This window comes from Mizuhopecten yessoensis, unplaced genomic scaffold, assembly GCF_002113885.1.
Source record: "Mizuhopecten yessoensis strain PY_sf001 unplaced genomic scaffold, ASM211388v2 scaffold6211, whole genome shotgun sequence".
NCBI lineage: Eukaryota > Metazoa > Mollusca > Bivalvia > Pectinida > Pectinidae > Mizuhopecten > Mizuhopecten yessoensis.
In genome coordinates, this window is record NW_018406436.1 from 470,438 (window position 1) to 488,469 (window position 18,032).

The following is an 18,032-nucleotide window of genomic DNA, read 5'->3' on the forward strand; positions in this document are numbered from 1 at the left end:
CATAAAATCTGTCACGTAATTGTTTGAAATCAGCGCATTCAATCATAAAGTGTTTGACTGTAAATGGTTGATCACATACATGACAATAAGGCTAACTGCAGAGGAGTGGTCGGTCGTACATATAGAAAGGGTTTAAAAAATTCCTCAATCTCTATGCGGTGATATTTTATACAAAAAAAGTCACAAAAGTTCAGTTTGTATTATGTTAGCTTAATGCAACACAGAGACAAACACGAACATAACGCAGCCACCCAAAACACACGCATACACTACACGTATGCATCTTGCACACAGGTAAGCCCGTCCTTAAATGACTATAGCTGTTGATAGGACGTTAAACAATACTAAACAAAACAAACAAAAAACTTGCTTATGTTGGTGTTTTAATATGATTGATTGCATACTGTCAGATTATGCTGGACGACTAAGATAGGTTACTACACTGTTACTGACTAAACGCGAATATCAATAAAACTACTTCACCTGCTATAAACATAATATTCCTGTGTATTATAGAATTTCTGATACTATCCGAGGGTCCAGAATCAATATTTGCCAAACAGATCTCACGAAGCTTTGAAACGTACAGTGTGAGTTAATATACCACGTCTACAAGGTCCCGCCATCAGTCGTGGCATTTCTGATAAACCTGGGACAAGAACAGGCTGCCTTGTTGATGGTGATTGTAATAAAATGATTTTGTTGTCCGTTGGGGGGGAAAAAACATTTTTTTTAATTAAACATTTCTACATCAGAAAAGGTAAATTAATCCTTGTATGTCAGAGGAAATATCGTTGCATGATTATAGAGGACGAGTATTGTGGGAAAACTCCTGTAAAAAGGGTGGTTTCGTTTTGTGACTTTTACATTTGGACACAACAGCGATACAAACAAATCTGGTGCTCCCATTTCAACGTTCGGCAAATTTTATTTTCTGTTTTCTTCTATTTTTATTTCATTTCCTAACGCCTCACTTGGCAATAATCGCCTTTGGCTTTGATGTGTGAGTTTTTCTAAATGTGAGGAAGATATGGGTTACGAAGTACCCAAGTCCCTAAAAGTTGTGAGGGCTAATTAACCCGATGTTTTCACATCACGAAACAGACATCCTTGTCCTTATTATATCTATAGAGCGTAACAAACTGAAGAAAAAACCGCTAAAAGTCGTCAACGCATTGATGTTACTACAGTGTGTACATCACATGGGATCTAAAAGCAAAGGACAATGCCACAAGCTATATAAATGGTGTTGTGGGTATTGATATAGCATGCTGCATAATACATTTCATACTGCCGTCACAACGTACACACCGTAGGGAAAACCGCCTCCAACACAAACGAATACCTTACACGTGCAGGCACATCCTTATACGACCATATAAATCAAACCAAACCACGGGGAATTCATTTTGCATTGGTTGATTTGTTGTCTGTTAATTTTTAGTGTAATTAGACACAGTGTTTGTTCATGTGAAACAAGTAGAGCAGGCCGCAGAGGGAATGATGTCCTCTCGTTAATAAATAAAGGCTATACATTAACCTACATCACACATGCCTATACGAATTGTAGATCAACCTTGTTGTCACGCTTTCCATCACCTTTTACAGTGGAATTATATATGATCGAATGCGCCGGTCATAAACAAACACATGAACATTTTATGATGTAGCAACTATGATTGTTTGTTTTTCTAATTATTAACGTTCAATTAATCAGTACGATAAGGCATGCTATCACAATTTTACAACAAAGGCTTTTAAAACATATAAATCGTTAAGGTTTAATGGCATGTATTGTTGCGATTTTGAGAAAGCAAGTATCAAATCTAATTTTCATTAAAGGGCATGCGTGAGGGAAAACTCGTAGATTACACTGTGTTACATGATATAATAAGAAGACTACGTTCTATGAAACAGTCATGTTACATTCTGTACACGTTGTTTGTACGATATTGATCACTTCTGGACAACGTTGGTAACGGACCACTGTATTAAACGTTTGTTCTATGGTCCGTCGTGGTTCATTTTTCTGTATCGAGATTGTTTAGAATGTTGTATTTCTTGTTCGGACTATTTGCTCTTTGCTTAACCAAAATCAACTTACCAGTAAACCCAAATAGCTACTTCACAATATACCAATTTTCAAGATATACTCTTCATCATAATTATCACAGTATACCCATATACTGACGGCACCATCAGAGTGATAAGAGGTGTTCTTACTACAGGTAGTAGAATACTGTAATTATTGAAGAAAGTCAATCAAATATCGTATAAGAAATACTCAATTGCTTAAAATAGAAAACAACTTTTGGTTAGCACTTCTAAATTCCTTTCATGACATAAACAAAATATTTTGCACCAAATTTACTAATTGAAAAACAGCTGGCCTTCCAGAAAACTTTCTGTTTTGCAAGTGTTATGTTAACATTTAACTAGTACTTTAACGTCGCTCAAATTCAGACCATGATTTTGGTTGTTTGGATCAGGAAGCATGCATCAATATGTCAAATATTAACTTATACTTAGAAAAAAGTGTGCATAGTTTCCTCAATTCATGGGTATCTCAAGTAAACAGCAAGATATCAAAGTGTCAACAGGATCTGATTTGTACACAAACTTAAATACACTTTTATACGCCCGTCAAATTTGACGGAAGTATTATGGTATGAGGTCGTCCGGCGGCCGGCCGGCGTAAACTTTTGTTCGTCCGGCAATCTTCTCCTACATTTTTCGACCGATCTCTTTGAAACTTGGTATACATTATAATCATGAAATGTTGTTGTGTTTACCTGAAAAGAATTTTGATTCAACAATTATTGCAAAAGTAATTACCCTTTGTTTATTTCAGTATTTTATTTTTGTCCGGCAATCTCCTCCTACATTTTTCAACGGATCTCTTTAAAGCTTGGTATACATTGAATCAAATAAAAGCAAAATACATATATATCTTCATATATAAAAACTGCCGATGGATTAAAACCTGTCCAGCTATTACATTACTTGATAAGCTTATAAAATACTACCTTTTTCTGAAGACAGAATATTCCATGATTTATGAATCTTAATGTACATGTTTTACACTTTTGACAACCTACAAGCTAACATTTTGTTAATATAAAAAGGTTACTCGAACATTATTATCCGCCCATATCAGTTTGTTAATTTGAAGAAAGTTAGACTTTTATTAGTGAACGACAGAAATTATACTTCTTCAAAACTATACACCACACACATCACTGATCCGATATGATCGGACCTTAAATTACTCTGAGTTACACATAGCACAGGGCAGAGTTACAAATAGCACAAGAAAGACCTAAGTATTTCTGTGCTTCCTTAGTGGCTAGTCAGCAAGCACGCGGTCACCGATGAGACGGACAAGCGTTATCGCTACAGCAGATGCAGTAGCAGGCCTACCATCACACCGTCACCCGATAGCTGCTGAAATGTCTACTCGCAGAGAGCAGCGCCGTCCAACCTTAGATATATAACCACTGCCAGTAGCAACATAGTCTGAGTTTAGTGTAGGCCAGCGAAAGGGGAAGGTTGGAGATCTTTAAAGAAAATGAAGCATTAATCTGAAATATTTGCTAATGTATCTTTAAAGTAATAGGTAACTGAACTCAACGGCCATACTTTTGGATGAAGAAACAAATTAGATCGATTGATTGAGTGTTGTGGATTGAATCATTGGATTGATTTACCTGTTACTTACATTGTAATATTATATTACACAAGTCGTTTGATCTTTCATGTTATGAACGGTCGTGTTGTTTGGCTATAAATTACCTATTTCCTACACACGCTTTTATGATGTATTTGTGCAAGGAGACACTTACTACGGATAACAGAACATATGCCGTTATTTTCATTTCCATGTCCTGAGACGCATATCTTAAGAGAACAGTGTCATATTTTCCTTACGGATGTCAAATACTTCTATGTGTGCATTGACAATGTGATTTTATAGTTCACACAAAACAGGATTCAACCAATAGAAGCTGTATTGTTAGTAGTCTTTTTTCCAAATCTCGTAACCTTATAATATAACAGATCATGAGAATAACATAGTCATTTATGAGTGTTAAACTGGCTTTGTATGATTGTCTTTTTTGTTGACGAGTTTTTCGTAATATTACGTAAACATTGTTTTTGCAAATGCAATATTGTGTTACATCGTCCCGAAAGAGAACATATTCAAATCACGTTAAAACATAGCAAGGAACTGCGTTATCATTTACCGTTGAATCGAACATGTGTAAAATCCTATTTGATGACAATACAACAAACTGGGAAATTGTTCTTGACTTTGAACCCATGTGAGTAAGATATGTCGCAACGCTGTTCCTTGACATTGTTCAACTATAAAACCGGTTATTAACCGACGAATTCTCTTCAAACCACACTTGACCTTACCAGGTATGTATATTCTGTTCATCTGACTTTCTTTTCTTGTATTTTTCCGAACTTAATTTCATAATATACATTTTGCAGGCAATACACAGTTGTTTGAATTGCCCAACTATTAGAATAATTAGAGCGAACATAAACAAAAAATATGCTATATTTGAAATAATATGCTACTATGGCAAACTAATACAAAATGTATACCATAACACGAGTTAATCCGTTCACATAGAAATGAAAACGCCGCTATGGACTTGAATAAAAACAACAACAGTAATCTTTTGATCAGGATTTTTATCGTCGCATATCTCCAACGCTGCAGGAATAGACTACTACGTAAACAATTCAGTCTGATAAAGAACAAAAGGCAGGAAACTCATGAATGTATGCTCTATATGATACACATGTATTGTGACAACTTTTGAAAGTGGAACTTCCTGCCGTAGAGGGTGTAGTTAATGTTTCTATTATACTGCCACAATATGTTCATAACACTTCAAATTTACCTGGTTACTGGGGTCGATTATCAACCAGAAGTGACTAGCGATAGGAGAAAGAGGCTGTAGCAGTATGAACAATTAACGTAATGTCCCCGTGTTATTCATGGTCAACACCATACTCATCAGTTAATGACTTACGCACAGGTACGTTGCTTACGTGTTTAATCAGCTAAAAATAAATACGTCCACTGATCTTCTACGTAGAGGTAAACTATACAACTGGTATTGGTAAACACATTGATCTGTTAATGTGTATCGTTGAGCAGAAAGACCGGAACCTGGTACGCTTTTAAACGTGTTAATGTCCGCTGTCAGTCATACGCCTGTGTCTGACAACGGTCTTTCGAACGAGGAATGAATAGCGAAATATATTTATAAAGATAATTAAATTCACATGGCCTATTACAACGCCTTTCGCTATTTCACCACTCTTAGGCGAAATGTTTTATTTTATTTTACTTGTATGTAGTCGGAGGGAGGGGGCATGCGACAGCTTTGATAATTGAGAACAACGAAACTAGATTGGTCAAGGTCGAGAAATAAGAAAATTTAATGTTTCATCCATTACTTTAGACCAGGGATTGTTTTAATGTGACAATGCATGATATGCTGCACATGACAAGTGATTATTAATAATGGCACTTTGGTGATATAAATGTGTTAAACTCGTACTGTACACATGCGACAGTTGGAATTATATGTGTTCATATCCTACCTTTACTTGTATTAATTTTATTTTAACGCTTTCTTATCCACTTTTAGCTTAATAACATAATTTATAGCAATATGAAGGGAATAGGCTATGTCCCAAGGTCGGGACGTATCTGAATCCTCAAAAAATAGTATTACTTGTTGTCAGTATAACGTGACCGGATGGACTACAGTGCAAGGTCCTTTTGGCAAGGTAGAAAAGTGAGGTAGCACTCAAAAGTCGCTATCAGATTCGTGTTATTGTAGAAAGGGAAATACACTAATATATCCTGCTGATTTATATATTGAACAAATAGAGGTGAATCCTAAAACGACATAGCTCTTACGCGTTAAATTTTTTTGATCATTCTAACGTGACATATTGGTAATATATTAACAAACATTAAACAATATACTATTTCAAAGATGAACGTAACACACACATGTGCCTATTAGAATTTAGTAATAGATAGAGCATGCCAAATATACATTACCCTACATCATTCAGCTGTTTCGTCCTTCTATGAGTATTGCTAGGGCCACAAAGTTGGAAATTCAAATTGGTCTTAAGTATTCTTGAATCAGATGGGGAGATGTGTAAAACCCCTTTATTTATATATTTCAGAATTTAGAGATGTACTGGTTAATTTCAAATTATATAAATAGTATAGTGTGTATATAATGAACCATGTCCCTACTCAAAAGAGATAACTGTAGCCATGAAGGCATCGTCCAACCTCAGGAACTAACAAATTCACCAGCAGATTCCACCTCCTGTATCTTGAGCGTTGAACGTAACACACACACACACAGTTGACAAGAACAGCGTCATGTCTCTCCTCTGATCGCCCAATATTTCCAGTGTTTAAACAAGAAAATAGCACACATGGTTAGCATATCCCACCTCTCTTCCAGTCTATGTACATGGTATTAATGAATCGCCTTACGACCAGTGTGAGAAAAGGTTTTAAATGTTCTGAGCGTGTATAAAGGATACCTATATATATAATCGTTGAACTGCACAAGCATGAACGTTGCCAAGTACAGTATAAGGACATATTTAAATGAAAGATAAGGAGTTCGATTTTAGCTTCCTAGACATGATGGTTATTTGAAGTAATCCAACTGTAAGTTTAGCAAATGTCATACCAAATAAAACAAAACGTCTGTGAGTATTTATTGAGACTATTACCATACTCTGTCTCATTACATAAACAATACTAGTACGAGACAACAGCAGTACAACCTGGTAAAATGAAGTGTTATTCAGCTGCTTGGCGTTCAGCATACTTAATTTTCGGCGTTTAAAAATATATCAATCCCACGCAAGAAATGAATAAATTCAATCATTATTGTACTTTCAGACTAGAAAATAATTTTGTTTGTCTAGCTTTATTGAAGTCTTATAAATATATACTATATTAAAGAACAACCGAACTAAAGTGTCAGTCGTGCGCTTAACAGGAAACTATAACAGTAAATGTTGAATTGTAATATTGGTATCTTGGATGTGAACCTTACACTTTCCGCGAGCAATATTTTAAAAAATCACAGCTGTATGTCTTTTGGACTATTTTCAAGGGTGGCTATTCCAATCCGTACGAAGTAATTTGATTCATCGCATGTGTGCTATTTCTATATTTATGTAAGATTCTTCATGTATTGCTGATCTGGACTCCTGATATAAAGGTAGTATTACCTTCTATGCGCGACAACTATACTTTTGTAATTAAGTGTAAAAAGTGCGTTTCTGTTAGTATGTCGTGTTTACTATTTCCCATCCTTTAATACCGTTAGCCTCAATTATTGTGTAGGTAAACGCTGTCCGCGGTAACACGATTCGTTCGGGAGATGCCAATTTATATCCACACACGGTAGTTTGCCATGCAACACTTAAGGAACAGGGCTCTAATAACCGGGGATGATGACCCAGCCCAGCGTACATCTACATCCTCTTCCCTAGGGCTTTTACTCGGTGGAAGCATGCACTCGTGGGCAATCGCCGAGCTTTAATTCATGCGCTATCAGTGGTGAAAAAGTCAATGCCTTGTTCAATCTCGTCCCCGTTGTCGTTTATCCTAGCTGTTTTGTATGCGGTATTTTCTGATACGTGTATGCAGTTGTAAACCGTAGATAGAAATCACAAAATGGAAAATAGATTACCTTGTACAACAGATAAATCATATTTTAATCATGCTTGCAAAAGCAAACAAATATATATCAAAAGCTACTAAAAACATACAGCGTCATTCCCGGAAAGTAGATGAGTTAAATATTTTGTAACCATGGATGGTTTTGAACTGTCATGTATGGATTTCATCAATTAACTCTTTAGAATAAATATAATGCAACACTTTTTGTGTGCCAGAGATATTTTATAAATGCATCGCTGTATATTCAAAAGAACTACATTTGTATTTACCAGAACAGTTCACACATGGTGACCAACTTAGCAGGTTTACATGAGAACAAGACCTGACCTGGCTTCCGATTCATCACGAATACAAGTATGCACTGATGCATTTGTGATTTGACATGGACTATTGTTACTGTTTTATATACAATAATATGCTTCAGGTTACATGTAGGCTGCATATTTCTATACCACAATATAGAAAGGAAAACATAATAAGCTTTTATTGACATTTTACGAGTTCATACAATTTTTCTTCTGGAGAACTTAATTAAACTTTTTTTTATAATTTGGACAATTATAATGCACAATTATTTTCTATGCAAAAATCAAACAAAATCACAGATAAAGAATCTTTCGTTAGCGTTTCTTAAATTCCATTATATTCAAATTATTAATAAACATTACACTCAAATTTCGATGAAGCATATAGAGAAGTAGGTGGTTTGATTTATGTCTTTGCTAAGCCTATCGGTGGCCTTAAATACCATTGGACTCTCTAAGTCATACCAACTATTCATATACGCCCAGTCTTAACTTTCAATACGATGAATTTAACTAGCATTCATCCCAAAGTTCAAAACGGAATAATTATATTACCTGCAATGCTCCCCTCGGAGCGATTCAAACGACATTTTGATCTTTCCTGTATCACACATATATTGCATCTTGTAATGGTTATTGCGGTGTAGTTCGGTTAAGAGTATATCGTTCTATGTTTAAGAGCTGCATTATTGTAAATTAATGAGCAGTTTGTACTTGTACAAACTGTGTGTTAAAGAAATACAATTTCCCGTATTGTTTAAATTGTCGTATTCATGGTTACTTGTAATTTGAGAAAAGGGGTGTTGAATGTTGTGATACTGAAAAATCGTAAATATCAATGAAGTGTGTGGTGTAACATTAAAACTGTTACCGACACACATGTGTGTTACAGTATTGATGTTTTCATTTCACAAAACAATTATTGAACATTGCATCTTATAAAAATTCAAAAGGAATTGGGCAATAGGCGTAATGCCTATACAAGCCCTCTCCTATGGCATGAACAATGTATTTTATATTATATTTATTGTGAAATAATGTAAAAGTTTTCTACATCTAGGATATCATGTTTTACTGGTACTGTTACTCGGACATTTGATCCAGTGGCCATCAAACTTGGTAGTTCTCAATCAATAATACTTTTTACAAATGCTTCCGTGAAAAATATATACAATGTACATGTATATTCATACATCAACATGCTTGGGAAAGATAAAGTACCGAGCCATGAAACATTATACGAAATTGGCCTAGGAGCATGAGGCAACGGAAGATATCAATGTATATTAAATTGCAAATTATAAGTTCTCTTATAGATAGCGTGGTGAATATTAAAATTGTTTAAATCTCACTTCGCAAAAATGATTCATTTCATGTCAAGGGTGTCAAATATCGCAAAATTGTAATTATTATAGATCAGTAACAAAATCTCGTAACATCTCACTTGAAACACTGAAAAGGGGTTACACTCAATCATATGAGTGCTAGCTGACTGAACGTAAAAATGAATACAGAAGAACTTGGTCTTGCGATATACATCACACTTATTTGTTATACTCCTCGCAAATTCACATTTCCGTCCGTCTGTCCAGGAACTTCGTAAGCACATCTCCTCTTTAACCGTTTGTGGGATTTTTTATAACTTTTTACAGTGAAAAAACATCACATGTTCATGTGCTTGAACTCTTTGATACTTTCTGCTCCAGAAACCTTTTAAAAGGTATTCATTGTTTACAAATTGTTGGTTTTTATTGTTTGGCTCAGTGAAAGTACATCATATTTACTGTAGATATGCATGGAGAAAGAATTTACGAATCGACTGTATTTCCTGGAGTTATGAACATTGAAACTTAATTTTTGCTCCAGAAACTTGTAAGCACAGCTCCCTTTTTGCTGTTTTGATTTTTATTTTGTATTTTGTAACTTGACATGGTGACACCTGCTTTTGCCTTTAGCATCTATCCAAGCGAAGAAGATTACTGGTCCTGTTACTGGAATCCGACCGCGAAAAAGAAATTCCTTGAAATTCTGCTTCGTATTGGCTCAAAGGGGTAATGCAAATGTCCCATTGTGCACATTAAAGTAGATCCTGGTAGCTTTACTGTCGTAGGCACCGTCCTTTTTATGACTTTGTTTGGACAAATCAAAACTAAAGTCTAGATAAATATCATATGCATGACTTAAATTCGCTGTACAACAGTAAAAACAATATCTTTCAGTACGTTTTCGTTTATCTGCCGACGTCATTTCCACCTTGTGGAAGCAGCACGTGCGTTCTGTTTCCCAGTGCTCTCCTAACTCTCGATATATGACAACCAGCTAGAAACGATGCATTGAGTGAATGAGATATTTGGTCTAGACGATGGCCTGCTTATATCAGTAACCCCCTCAAAGTGACGAAACACGACATACTGTTGAAACTTATTTTATTCTTTTTACGTTATCACCCGACAGAGTGGTGATAGCTGCTTCTCTAACGAAAAGAAACTAGAACGAAAATGTCGATATATCAGCGTATCAGCAAACGAGAAAAATTGTACTGCATCAAAACGCGTGTTGACTACCATTTTTTTACATTTAACATGTTAAGAGGTACACTTAAAACGACAAAAAAAGATTACTGCATCAAAACGCAAGTTGACTACCAGCACATCTTAAGCGCCGCCATATGCGTTCTAATTGGTCAACGTAAAATGACTTTCATAGTTTGATCAAATTTTCAATATGGCATTTACAGTTTATATGAATGACACATCTTTGTAAGATGTGTTAATCATATAGACTGTGAATACCCTATCAAACAAATTGTAGTACGTATATCCATCATTTTAAGAGAAAACTGAAATACTTGAAATTAAATTCCGCCTTATGTTTGTTTGATTTTGTTTAACGTCCTATTAACAGCTAAGGTCATTTAAGGACGGCCTCCCCTGTGTGCAAGATGCGTGCGTGTAGTGTATGTGTGTGTATTTTGGGAGGCTGCGATATGTGCGTGTTTGTCTCCTTGTGATAGCGCGAAACTGATGCCGTCTTTATAGTGCTACCTCACTGAAACATACTGCCGAAGACACCCAGCAGGACGCCCCACCCGGTCACATTATACTAACAACGGGCAAACCAGTCCAACATAAAGTTAAAATATGTGTAAGTATATGTTTCGCTTCCATTGAGGATATATAATGTTACAATTATGAAGTCATTACGATGATTCGTCAACATGTTGGCCATAGCAACACATTTGTTTGAATGCCAACTGACCATAACAGGTTTACATAAGTAGCATTGCACAGAATATAGTGTAGCAGTTGACCGTTTTATATGCGAATTGTGCTTAACAATCCGCCCTTCCACGCAGGCGACCGGGGTTCGATTCCGAAGTCGTCGTACGCATGGATTTTCAGAGAAAGTGTTTTTTCCTGGAAACACCAATCCAACTACCCAGGTGGAGTATAAATTGGTATTGGCTAGATATTGCGGTATCTGTGCTGTAGCATTCAAGTGAGGTGGCACTATAAATGATGCCTTTGGTAGCACGGTCCCACTACAAACAGAACACATTACATATCCAGCACACACGCAGGCATACACATATAGGGAGATATTAGCCAGGTGGCATATGACTAGTTATTAGCGCCTGATACGGTAGCTATTACGAATTTCTCAAAACTGTATTGAATAATGTATAGGCTAATTGTACAGATATCTTAGAGTGGCTTATGTTAGCTAGATAGAGCGCTATTTCAAATGTTGTATTATGTATATTATTATTATTTCATGTAATATCAACGTTTACCATCAGCTGTTGTGTACATGCTTGATTGCAAAGTAAACACCACTTATGAAAGCAGACAACAACAAAGACCATCATATCAATATACAGTAATTGTGTCATAGTCATTTCTATGACGAACTATTTCTATGACGTACATGTAACAGGTTGATAGTTTAGTTTGGTTATTATTGAGTTAAATATCCTAAAGCTGAGATCATTCAAGTACATATAAATAGAGAGTTTTTGGCAATAATCTTATAAAGTGTACAATAATGATTTAACAATAACTAAATTGCTTCTTCCATATGCTGTTAGAATTCTGCAGCGCGACACAATACATCGTAACGTTAAATGACCAGATTTCAAGACCTAGGAACAAGACGAAACAGAATGAAAGAAACAGGGATTACCTGTGTGCGTATGTCAATATAGCTATACCAAACGTCCTGTTTATGGCGAAGATCATTTAAGGTCCATTTTCGTACAGTTCCTCCCTGTCATATCGCTGATCTAATTCCGAACTAAGAGTGCTACCTCACCAAAGTGCCAAGTAGAAGCCTTTCAGCACATTTCTCCATTTCCTCGACCAGTGTGTTGCGACTGTACCTTTTCACAGTATTTCACTGGTAAATCCAAACGACAGAAAAGCGTGATGCACTATTTGTTTTAGCATATAATTTGTTTAATGATACTCCTGGATGAATATTTAGCAAATATTACTTAATTTCAGGCATAATATTTAAGAAGGTTGTTTATTGAAGTGTTATGTTAGGGCTAAAATGTTTCAGAGAGTATCTTTTTGTAACCAATTTTTGTTAACTATCAGCGTTTGATTGCAATTAATTTGTGACCTAGTATCTTCTCGTTTATTGCTGACTTTCACAATTACTTTGACATCATCTTTTTAAATTCGGATTTTTGATGATTGTGTAAGGCCCTTACGATCGGTCATATTTACGGCAGTTAGTAATGGCATTTATAACGGAAATCACCCAATCAATCCACAGTTAATGACGCCAGAAAGTCTATGGTAGGAGAGGCAATTTGCGGGAAGCAACATTTTGTGACCTATTTCCAAGAAAAAGGCCACTAATAAGGTCAATATAACTTGTTATTGGTTTTGCTTAATTGTGATTCTATACCAAGTTTGTCTTATGGTTTATTAATTTAATCAGTTTTGATAGGACATCACTATAGGTAATTATGATGAAGCGATTTGGTGTGACGACCACGGTCATGGTTACAATTAGGCAGAGGCAAAACTTCTACACCACATTGTAACTCACTTCGACCTTGCACTAATAATGTGATGCTGGCATGATACATCATTTCAATCTGACTGTGCTTGCAATCTTCTACACGGCGCAACAAGTCATACGTAGGATATGTAACCTTGCCTACTTTTTGACAAACGCTAAATTAAATTGTAATATTATTCTACAAAATTGCAATCAAGGCATCGGTTTCACTATTTCGTTTTGAAAAAGCGATCACGAACTTGGATTAACAAATGACATTAGTTGGTAAAAAAATTGTGAGGACAAAAAACTTTTAAAACGACACCAGAGGTAAACAACCTATGAATATACATATTTATATTGCAATTTGATAATAAAACATTTTGAGAGGATATCCCTTTTACAAACATTCGTGACTGGCCCTTCTGTGACCTGTAATCCTTGGGCACCATTTTTATATATAATTTTCTCTGTTGCAAAGACATAAAATCATGGAAACTGTTGAAGATATTATAAAACTCAGATGTCAACGTGTTAAATCGTCGATCATATACCGTATAACGGGCTATTTTTAACCGGATTTTTTTTTGCGATTTCGACCGAAAAGTAAATCTACATGGATTAAAATTTTAAGTTTCGCGTTGTTCAAGATTCAAATGAATAGGTTTTATGACAGGATAATTAGCAACACCAAGTAAATATATTTTGTTACACAAATCAGCAACAAAACTATTCGATTTAATCTGTGTTGAAGCATTATTACTCCTTATGAATATTAGTCAAAACCACACGTGTACAATTTCTTTACGACATTAGGGTTTTGAAATTTATAACTGTTGCTCATTTTTACGCTTGCAACGTATTTTCTGAAGATCATATTTTCGCTACCACATTATAGATCCGCGGAATATTCTCCTATATGGTAGTTAATATAAATTTTATTTATTTACAACAATTTCTGAAAAAGTATTTTCATTTGATATAAGTCAATCTTGTTGGCCGATCTTCCAACCAATTTTGGTAATTACCTTTTTAATAGTGAACTATTGCCTTACCTTTATTGTTTTTCACTCTCTAAGAGTGTTTTAAGAACAATTCATGGTTTTTACTTCACAAATCTTACGGTAGTTTTTTTTCCAAATATCAAAGGCTCTTGATTATGTTGTTCCGTACTGATCAGCTGTAAAAACGTTCGACAGATCATGACATAATTGCCTCACAGTATATGAAGGTTTCTGTTGTTTAAATGTGTCACAGTAAACGTTTTTAAGTTTCATCTTAATTTAAAAGATGTGGTTTGAGGTTTGTACTGATGAAACAGCTAGTGTTGGAATCACAAAACATAGCGCTGAGACGAGATACAGATAAGCAAAACATATTCAATTAGAGAGTAATAATAGCTTCAATGTATAGCAAAATGGTAAAAAAAAATTGATAGCTGTCAATATTAGCACAGATAATTTGTGACACTTTGTAATTTTTACATGACATCATATCCACAACTGGTTATATTAGGTTAAAGTGAAATGACGTGACCAATAAGTGTCGACCTTTTTTGTCAAGCGCTGTTGGTAGGAAGACATCCATATTTGTTAAAACCGGATATTTTGTTTTTTCTCGAATACTAAACATATTTCAGGAGATACTATTGATCATATCATATAGTCAGAAGCACGCCTGAAAATATCAGTAAATCATCTCAAGCTATTTTAATTACCGAAACGGTCAATGTAAAGATTGTTTATGTTTGAGACTGCTTGTAATGCATTTAGCATGTGCAAATACACTGGAAAATATATTAAGTGATTAAGTGTACGTTAACGGTATTTCATATTTACTATATATTCCTTTCATTTTTAAGGATACATTTTGTCATTAACAAGTTAATTTGACTAAGAATACGTAAATAAAACGACGCGCACTTTAAACTGTAAAAAGTATTACCAGATATTTTCCCTCGTGAAAACGTTACTTTTCGTGATTAGAATAAAAAAAAAATACCTGGTTCTCTATATATCCCTAGAAAGATGCAGTAAACATGTGCTATTGTTGTATATATAGTGAAGGCTCGATTTACCGTGATTGACGCAGACAACATTACACCCAAACAAATTAAATGGTAATACACCGACGGTGTGATTAGATTTCGTTTTTATTTCTCTGCCCACGTTCACTGTACCGATGGTCAAGCCTAATACCAAAGGAACTTAGCAGTGTTGATAATTTTGTATTTGGTTAAATGTTATTAATCAGCTTTATTGTTACGAGACTAATATTTCCTCGCCGATAACGTCAAACATTCAATCACCGTCCGTCTTTATAAAGTTTTGGCGTTCTTCTGCCTGTTCGTTTAATATTATTCCACGGTCATCTTGTTACAACAAACATTTCCATCTTTTTCATCGAAATTAATCTGTTTTATTAATATTTTGAACACGACACTGTCCTAACACAATTTTTATCCTCAATATAACTAGTTTGCAAGTGACATTGAATCACTATCTGTTCGCCAAGTGAAGTGGAAAATAAATGGCTGCTGTAATTGGAAGCGGGAATGCGTCTGGAGTGGTCACCACCTCACTAGGGTCTATTGGAGGGATCAGGTGATCCATTTGTCCAATTTGCTTTGCTCTTTAGATCTCTTTATAGTAAATGCGTCTGTCCTTCCTGGTCATGAATCACACAACAAATATATTCAATAAAGCATAGTTTTGTCACACAAATGTAGTCGCGCTAAGTTCTTATTACATAATGACATATAGTTCTATTCCGTATCTGTGCTTCATATTGTATATGGTAAGCTTACATCTGAAGTATAACAAGTTGTTAAATAGCATATGCTATGCGAGATGTTACGTTCATAAGTTTTAGTTTATTTTAGTGTATCATGCCTTACCTTATAATTACAACTTCGAAATTAATTATGTCTTTGTAAGAGTGAAAACTAGATACATTAAATGGGAATATTGAAAGAAACGTTAATTACCAACTATATGATAGCATTTGAAAAATCTTCAGCAGGTTATAGATTACCCGCAATTGGTTTGGTTTAGTTTATTTTAGTATTGTTTATCGTCCTATCAACAGCTATGGCCATTTAAGGACGGCCTCCCCAGTGTGAAAGATGCATGCGTGTAGTGTATGCGTGGGTGTTTTGGGAGGCTGCGATAGGTTCGTGTTTGTCTTTTTGTGATAGCGCGGAGCTGATGCCGACTTTATAGTGCTACCTCGCTTAAACATATTGCCGAAGACAACCAGCAGGACGACAAACCCGGTGACATTATACTGACAACGGGCGAATAAGTTGCCCCACTCTTAAATTGCTGAGCGTTAAGCAGGAATAGAAACTACCATTTTTACAGACTCTGGTATGTCTCGGGCACGGGACAGAACCCAAAGCCTTCATCACAGGTGCGAACGCTCAACTAAAGGCCCAAAGTGAGGCAGTGTCAAGGGAGACATTAGAAGAAAGAAAGTTGTTTAGAAAGAAGAGAAAAGATAAATTCCCAAATTTAGTCGCCTCTTTCGATCATGCAATGGAAGCAGCAAGTACAATTCTTACGCCCTACCTGCAGGGACGATTAAGTCACATGTAACTGATTGCGATCTTCACCTTTTATCCGCCTTGCTTCCGTAAATAAATACTTATATTACATGTATTTAGATATATTCCCTTGTTGTCATACTTGTTATACGGTCCATTGGCAATGTGTGTCATTTAGGGCTATACAACATGCGAGCTTATGCATTATTATTTCACCATTGAAACGTCCTTAACAAACATACTTGAATCACAGAAAATGTACAGAATAAACAAAATAAATGAAAATGAAATTTGATTGCAAAAAATAATGCAAACAATTAAGAGATAGAATCAACATGCGGATGACCAATATGCTAGTACATATGTATTAACAAATATATAATATTGTTTGCAAACTAGTATTAATCTATAAATACTGTATTCGTTTGAATACATGATGTACGTTATTGAAGTAGTAAAGCGAAAAACAAAACCTCATTATAGGATATTTGATATGAACATTAACCTATCTGACGAATTATATTGTCTGACGTTAATATTCATGTATGAAGAACTTGCGATTACGCTTGTCTGCTAGTTTGTACTACGGAGATGGAACTGCTTAAGTCTAACGAGTTGTTTATATAGCTTCGGTCTGAACCAGGACAACAAATATGTGAGGACAAAAACAGTGTTGCGTGCAAGGTATGTATTCCCACCTACCACATGGAAAGAAGTTGTTTCTAATACACATGGGTCTCGTTCTGGTCAGGGAGCGATAGCAGACAAATTAAGGCAGACAAAGTGTATAAGATGGAATTGAAGTTGAGACGAGCACAGGAAACATTTCCTCTGTTCCCGTGTTGACACGCGCAGGCCCTGATGGGAGTTACAGGTAGTAGGTATCATCAGTGTTCTGCATACAGGAAACTCCATTCTATCGTAAGATGGCTTTCCCATCAATACAAAGGAAATTAAATTTCAGAAGCAAAACATACAGTAATTTTTTATCGCATAGCTGACTGTTTTTCAATAGCATCATATGCTGAACGTGTGTGGACACTGCATGTATTCATATACAAGTATATATAAATATCATTTCTTTAAGTGGAAGCACGTGTATATTGTAGATGTCCATCGTGTATGCTTAGCAATGGGCGGCTTTGTATTGATATCAATGCAAACAAGCGATGAAAGCGTACGTGATTCGGTGATAATATAAATCACGAATGCCTAAATACATTATGATGTGTCATCCATGGCAAGTAAAAGTCATGCCGAATGTGATTTTTAACAGATGGATAAATTTTGATTGAACAAAACATGTATTGTATATACATGTATTATAAGTTTCATCCGCAGAATGAACATAGCTGTCGACTGTGGGTGTGGTTGAAACATGTAATAATACTGCCTGTATGTTGGATTCAATCCACAGTGT

General features: G+C 35.4%; 1 protein-coding gene across 2 annotated transcripts in view; it reads left to right on the forward strand.

The window, feature by feature from the left end:
* Positions 1-3,537: 3,537 nt before the first annotated feature.
* The window catches only part of LOC110451815 (galanin receptor type 2-like), a 154,598-nt gene continuing 140,103 nt past the window's right edge, over positions 3,538-18,032 (forward strand). The window contains exon 1 of one of the 2 annotated variants that reach the window (XM_021500006.1): positions 3,538-4,422. The gene's annotated coding sequence lies outside the window, so the exon portion shown is untranslated. Of the gene's footprint in view, positions 4,423-17,469; positions 17,490-18,032 lie in introns of those variants that run through there. The other variant, XM_021500007.1, reaches the window with a different exon arrangement.